The sequence below is a fragment of the Octopus sinensis genome, linkage group LG4 (genome assembly GCF_006345805.1).
Source record: "Octopus sinensis linkage group LG4, ASM634580v1, whole genome shotgun sequence".
Taxonomy (NCBI): Eukaryota; Metazoa; Mollusca; class Cephalopoda; order Octopoda; family Octopodidae; genus Octopus; species Octopus sinensis.
In genome coordinates this window covers 56,351,762-56,360,295 of record NC_043000.1, presented here as the reverse complement: position 1 = coordinate 56,360,295, position 8,534 = coordinate 56,351,762, and positions in this window count along the sequence as shown.

Genomic DNA, 8,534 nt, shown 5'->3' with positions numbered 1-8,534 from the left:
TGTTTGGGGAGAGTCATTTTCTTTTTGTGTCTTATAATTTTGTGCCCCCATCTTTGTTTTTATGCATAAATAAATATTTTATATTTTACTAATTTATATATACTATGAATCATTTGATATTTAATATAATATTATATAATTTGTATACAATACTATAATAATATCATAATAAATTCATAGCATCCCCCTATCCACTACCTTTCTCCCAACGCCTCCTTTTTCTCACCCCCCCCTCACCTTGACTACTGCAAATATGTTCCAAAACTTCCCACCGAAATAATTAAAATCTAAAAAAATATCAGCGGCAAAAACCAGGACATACTGAGGAATCTGCAATATAAATTTACATATATTAACCAGAAAAATCTGTGATGCACTAAGTGTACAATAGGTGAACCACAATGTACTGAGTGTGTGATAGGTGAACTGTGATATGGTGAGGGGTTTACTGTATTGATAATAATAATAATAATACTTCCTTTTTGGATTTGGTTTGCAAGATTCTTTATGTGAGTTTTTGTGTTGAAACATATTCTGTTGTGTTTGGGGAGAGTCATTTTCTTTTTGTGCCTTATAATTTTGTGCCACCCACTGGTAAAATTTCCACTTATTTCTTATTTTTATTTTCATGGTAGGTGGGGCTAATTGATTACATCGACCCCAGTGCACAGCTGGTACTTATGTTATCGATCCTGAAAGAATGAAAGGCAAAGTTGACCTCAGTGACACTCAAACTCAGAGCATAAAGCCAGAAAGAATACTGCTAAGCATTCTTTTTTTTTTGGCCTGCTGTCTTAATAATAATAATAATAAATAATAATAATAATAATAATAATAATATAATAATAAAAATAATAATAATAATCCTTTCTACAGTAGGCACAAGGCCTGAAATCTAGGGGGAGGGGACTAGTTGATTACATCAACCCCAGTGTTTCACTGGTACTTAATTTATCGATATCCGAAAGGAAGAAAAGCAAAGTCAACCTCAGCAGGATTTGAACTCTGAACATGTTTATGATGAATGAAATGCAGCTAATCATTTTTACCTGGCATGCTAACGATTCTGCCAGCTCACCGCCTTAATAATAATAATAATCCTTTCTACTGGAAGCTCGAGGTTTCAAATTTGGTGGACGGGATTAAGTCAATTATATCAATCCCAGTGCATAACTGGTACTTAGTCGATCCCTGAAGGATGAAAGGCAAAGACAACCTCAGTAGTATTTAAGCTCAGAATGTAGTGGCAGACAAAATATCACTAAGCCTTTTGCCTGACATGCTAATGATTCTGCCAGCTGACCGACTTCAATAATAATAATAATAATAATAATAATAATAATAATGGCTTCAAATTTTGACCAAGGCCAGCAATTTCAGAGTGGGGTGTAGGTCAATTAAATTGGTCTCAGTGTTCAACCAATACTTAATTTATCAACCATGAAGTATGAAATGCAAAGTCAACCGTGGCAGTATTTGAACTCAGAACTCAGAGATGGATGAAATGCCACTTTGTATTTTGCCTGGCATGCTAACGATTCTGCCAGCTTGCCACTGACAACAAATATTCTGCTCAATACCACAAATTTGCTTGTCTGTTGTTTGACCTTAACCAGTTGAGCATGTTCCTTAGTAGCTGATGATATGTACATCTCTGATCTCATGCAGAAGTAGTGGGGGAGCATCATAGCTATGTGTTGAGAGGGATTCTTTGGGGTTTGAATAATTCACCTCTGGAAACATGGATGTTTTGTTGATCATCCTTAAACAACCCTTATTCAGGGACCTTTTGAGTGGGATAGGCTACTCGACCTGAAGAAAATTCTAACTGGATCCCACCTGTTTCACTGGTACTTATTTTATTGATCCTGAAAGGATGAAAGGCAAAATCGACTTAAATTTCCACTAAGCATTTTTCCAGGTGTGCTAATGATTCTGCTAGCTCACACTCTTAAATAATAATAATAATAATAATAATAATAATAATAATAATCATAATAATTTCTGGAATTTCCTCATGGAAAAGGAAGATGATCATACATGATCATTGAGTACAAAAATAACTAACAGTGTGAAATTTTCAACCTTGTAATCTTTTATGATTGCTGAATAGAGATGAAGGAAAATGAGAAAATGCAGAACTATCAGGTCTTAGCTACAAAGATGAAGAACTGGTAGAACAAAGGATGAAATCGGTGCACTCTGCACCAGTTCCATGAAAACATGTCCAGACATAGGGAAATATTACCTTGCTTGAAAACAAGTGAGGGGTGGTTGCAGAGATATTATCCAGCTATAGAAAATCTGCCTCAAAAATTCTATGTAACTCATGCCAGCATGGAAAACTGGACATTAAATGATGATGGGTATGATGGTGATTACGATGTGTGTGTGTGTGTGTGTGTGTGTGTGTGTGCATGTGTGTGCATGCATGTGTATGTGTGTATGTGTGTATGTTTTTTCTGTTTCTAATATTTATTTTTTCTGTCTATCCATTTACTCCTCTCGCTCTCTTTGTCTCTGTCTTGCTCAAATTCTTTCACACTTCTGTTTCACTTTCTCTCTGTCTGTCTGTCTGTCTGTCTCTTTCTCTCTCTCTTTCTCAATGACCTACATACATGCTCTTTTTCTTGGTTAGTGCCATCCATTCCTTTATTCCTTTACCACTCGAGTTAGTGTTTATGTTTTTCCATCTTTTTACTCCATTCAACCTTGCTATAGTTTATCCTCATTTTTATTCTTCCTCTTTCCTTCAGTCTCTTATGAAACATTTATAGACAAACATACACGCCAAAGTGTGCAATAGACACACGCACACACACACTCACACAAACACAAACATACATGAATTACTCACACCCATATACAAACAAATTTTATATGGCTATTAAAAAAAAATGGTAATTTTTAATTATTCCAATTATCATTTCTATGGTTATTCTGTTCTTCAAACTAAAGTAAATAATTAAATAAAAAAAATATTAAGCAAAATAACAATAATAATGACAATAACATCACAATAATTTCTTTTTCAATAATAATCATGAGTTTCATAATAATAATAATAATAATAATAATAATAATAATAATAATGATAACAACAATAATAATAATAACAGTAATCATAATAATTTTAAGGTATTTTGTGAAAGAAAAATATAAAATGGTAAACAAATTTTCTTGATTTGATTCTATTGTTGTGAATGTTTCAAATACTAGTGTTTTCTTGTTGTAGTTTTTGTCCTGTATTTACTTGATTTATTTGTTATATATATTTTTCAATCAATAAAAGTATTTATCTTTGACTCTTTTTGAAAAAAATGAAGAATAATCCTTCGTATCATGTTCTTCTATTTTCATAGTCGTAAATTTTTTTTTTTTGGTTTGTTTTCAGCATTATATATATAAAAAGCTGAAAGTAATAAAATCAGTGAATTATTTTCATTGTTGTCACCTTATATAACTTGTGTGCTTATGTCTCATTCTCATTTTCTCTCTCTCACTCTGTCTTAATGTTTCTCTGTGTGTGTGTCTTTGTATGTGTATTTGCATAACTCTTTTCTTTGTCTCTTTTACATCCTCTTCTGTTTCCATAAGGAGAAGTAGTTGATGGTATGAGTGGTTTGCACTCAACATTGCCTGACTTGCTTTTTCCATTAGTCTGTACCCATAGCAAGTTTGGATAAGTCTAATGGTACATCTGGCTAGATCATTAAGTTATTATATTGGTTTCAAATTTTGGCATAAGGCCAGCAGTTTCAGAGAAGGGACTAGCTAAATCAATTACTTTGACCTCAATACTAAACTGGTACTTATTTTATTGATCTTGAAACAATGAAAGGCAAAGTTGACTCCTACAGCATTTAAACTCAGAGTGTGAAGATGGACAAAATAGCGCTAATCATTTTGCTTAGCATGCTAATGATTCTGCCAGCTTGCCACTTTAAGCCATTAACTTATAACACCCGTGGACATATTTACAAAGTCAGAAAACAGCACAGCTCCCATGACTTTAGGAAACAATTTTTCACGCTGAGAGTTGCTGAAGCATGGAAAAAACTGCCGGCATCAGTTGTTAGTTGTCGGAGCACTGCATCCTTCAAAACTTCCATGCTTTCTGAGATTCGCCAACACTACACCTGATTTTCTCCCCTCCATACACACACAAGCATGTATCTGACTCATACATTGTTCGCTTTCCAGACATTTGTACATTACTGCATATACTCTATATGCACTTTCTGACAAGTTGTGGTGCACCTGAGCACTGTATACAATAATTTCATTATTATTATGTTAATATTATTCCACACTAAATAAATATACATGTGACCCTCCTTACCTACCTATCTTCTAATGTATATTGTTAATTTTGCCCATCAGGGGGATGCTGACTATCTAGTCAGACTGGAGATGACTTTGTTTAAAGTAAGGAGGAGCTGTGTACCATCAACCTCACTCTCTCATCCATGACCGTCTTCAATCCAGTGGCAAAACCAGGTCAAGCTGACTGAGGGTGGAGATGGATGCAGTGGATGACCAAGATGTCTTTCTTATTTCTTTATTGCCCACAGGGGGATAAACATAGAGGGGACAAACAAGGACAGACAAAGGGATAAAGTCGATTATATCGACCCCAGTGTGTAACTGGTACTTATTTAATCGACCCCGAAAGGATGAAAGGCAAAGTCGACCTTGGCGGAATTTGAACTCAGAATGTAGCAGCAGACGAAATACCGCTAAGCATTTTGCCTGGCATGCTAACGATTCTGCCAGCTCACCACCTCGACATCGAAAGATGTCTTTCTTGTCTCATTTTGCTCTTTGCACTCCCCAATGCATTACAGCAGCCACCTTTCTCTCTGTTGAGTCATGAAGGTTTCCTTCCATGAAGTTTGCTGGATCCAGTCTTTGCTTGCATTGATTGGAAAACCCTAACTCACCAAGTTTAACATATCCATTGGCTATTCTCACCTGGTTTAGCTCACTAGTGGAAGCAGTTTACCAGGGTGTGACCACTGTTGCTTGTAAACAGGTACTAAACAGGTTCTTGAAGTTGCAGTTGAGTGCCAAGTTGCGACCGAAGCAGACAAACCATTGTGAAGAGTGCAATTTGTTCCTTTTGCTAAATGTACTCCCGCCCCCTGACATTCCCACTCCCCACTCCTCACAAACATATATACACATATCCTGGGTATGTAAATGGTTGATAAAGCTGCTGGTGCACTGTCTAGACTATACTTTTAAATTTCAACCAGTAATTATTTGAACGCTTGGGTATTTGACCAATTACCTCAGTACTAGTTTTGAAATACTTGGTTTCACAAAATCAGAAAGAACATGTTTAATTAAAAGTTTACAATTCTGGGCTATTAATGGTACTGTTAAAATCTGTAAAACATTAAAAATACTCAGCATGGAATTAAGATTCACATACGCAATGGCATTTGTAACTGTACTCATGTGTATGTACATGTGAGTGCCTATGCAAATATATGTACATGCATGCATGCATGCATACATACATACATACATACATACATACATACATACAGACATACACACACACACACACACACACACACACACACACACACACACCATCATTACCATGTTAATGCTATCTGCATCTCAGTATTTTACTGGAATCTTGTTTCTAGACTCTTTCTCTGTTGATGAGAAATTCAAACAAATCAAACCAGGAAAAATGGTTATTGGAATTCTTTGCTGCAGGCTGTTTCAGTACCAATCTTGAGAAGCTGAAGTCCACCAAATCAGAAAGAAGGCACTTAATCAAAAGTTTATTTTTACAAGCTGTCAAAGGCATTGTCAAAATATGTAAGATGTTCAAAAAGTTTAGCATGAAGCAAGATACATGACATCAGTGCCTGCACCCACACATGCATGTACACATACATATGTATATGTTTGCATATGTACATGCATACATGTGTGCAAACACACACACACACACACACACATGATGGAGGCACATGGCCTAGTGGTTAGAGCAGCGGACTCGCAGTCGAGGGATCGTGGGTTCAAATCTCAGGCTGGGCGATATGTGTGTTTATGAACGAAACACCTAAGCTTCACGCGGCTCCGGCAGAAGGTAATAGCAAACTTCTGCTGACTCTTTCGCCACAACTTTCTCTCACTCTTTCTTCCTGCACCTTGCAGCTCACCTGCGATGGACTGGTGTCCCGTCCAGGTGGGGACCTATACACCATGGAAACCAGCCCTTATGAGCCAGGAATGACTCAAGAAGGAGCGAACTAACACACACATGATGGCTGTCCAGTTGTGATCAAGGAAGATCCTCACTGACCATTAAGAACATTGTGCACTCAGACAAAATTATACTTATGAGCCTAGTTCTTGATAAACATACATGTATGCATATATTGCAAGCCAAGCTTTCCTCATTTAATACATTTGTAGTGCATTTTCAAGCAACTCACTTAAATTCTGCATGAAAAGTGCATGTTTCTTCAAAAATACCCACTCCTTCCTTTATTTGCATCTTCTGTTGGTGACGATGTCAAGCACTGCTTTTTCAATTGATGTCCCACATCCCACCTTTAAAACAAAGATGTTACACAATCCTTATGCATGTGTGTATATCTGTGTGTATGCATATACACACACATATGAACAAAATTGCCCTGCTAATATTGTCTAAAATCTGATGAAAGAGCTTTGTCTCTAGGCTAGAAACTGCCATTTTTTATCCATTGGTAAAACAAATTTGAAAAAATATAATTAGGAAAATATACCTATATGCACACATACATATATTCAGCTATCATAAGCCACATTCAAACAAAGGCCATTAGACCCACAAATTTACTTTCCTCACTGTATTTTTCACTGCTACTAGTCTATCCTCTGTTCAGCAGAACTGGCTGCTCTTGTGCTGCCTTCATTCTAGAACATACAACTCATCTCTTCTTATCTCTTATCATCTATTCTCACTCTCATTATCAATACCACGTCCACTCCTTCCAAAATCCTATGATGTGTAATATTTCTTCCCTAGAATGCCAGATCTCTGGAGTTCTTATTCCTTGCACATGCTTTTTCACCATGGCCATCAATTTACAACTATTCAGGGGAGATATTAACTGCATTCACCTCATTTCTCTAAGATGCCATAAACATTCCCTTCCTCCAGACCAACACAATATATTAATACAAACAAAGAAATGAAAGAATACCAAAAGAAAACAAAACCGCATGGACATAGGCACACACAAGGACATATATGTGCATTCTTAGACAGATTTGCTTTGTCCTAGTTCTGTTTATTGCATAATAATAATTACTACAAAATTAAATAGTTATGTTTTCTATGAGAAACAGCTATGAAATTTTCACCAAACCACAAATCATCATTTTCATGTCTACTTTTCCATTTTTGTATAGGTCAAGCGAAATTTTGTTGAGGTAGATTTTGTATGGCCGGATGCTCTCCAAGTTGCCAACCTTCACCTATTTCCAAGTGAGGTAATATTTCCCTGAGATAAAGTGGTAAGGTGGCAGAATTCTTAGCATGCTGGGCAAAATGCTAAGTGGCATTTTGTTTGTCTTTACATTCTGAGTTCGACTTTACCTTTCATCCTTTTGGAGTCGATAAAATAAGTACCATTTGAGCACTGGGATAAATGTAATTGATTTAGCTCCTCCCCCAAAATTGCTGGTTCTGTGTCAAAATTTGAAATAAATATTACTTTCATATATAAAAGGCAGTGAGCTGGCAGAATCATTAGCTTGCTGGGCAAAATGTCCAGCATCGTTTCATCCATTTTTACATTCTGAGTTCAGATTCCACTGGGGTCAACTTTGCCTTTCATATTTTGAGGGTCAATGAAACAAGTCCTAGCTGATACACTGGGGTCAATTTAACTGACTTAGCCCCTCCCTGAAATTTCTGGCTTTGTGCCAAAATTCAAACCCAGTATTTCTCAGACGTGTTTTCTTAGAATATTGAGAATGGAAGGCACCGCTTGCATGACAGTGACTTTTGTTTACAAATACCACATGATGTCAAGGCAAAGAGGTAGTACCACACACCAATGATGGGCTTCTTTCAGTTCCATTTAACCAAACCTATTCACAAGGCTTTGGTCTACCTGAGGCTATTGTAGGAGACACTTGCCCAAGGTGCCATGCAGTAATAATTGAACCAGGAACAATGTGATTAGGAAATGAATTTCTTAACACAGATACACATGTTAAAAGGGAGCATACTGGATAGTGTGAAGAATCTGGTCAGACTACACTATATGTAAAAGAAAGACAGGCTGGTCAAGGATGGAACACATTCAAGGATAGATCTGCTCTCTCAAAACAAATTATGTTTCACAATAGCAAAATTCATGATGATCACCACCACCACCACCAAAAACAACAACAACAACAGCAGCAACAAGTCTTTAATGACGTATCAAATGTTTCATTTTATTTGTTATTCACTATTCTTCTTCTTCTTCAAAAAAAAAGAATTGGTTTTACATTTTTACAAACCATAGAAA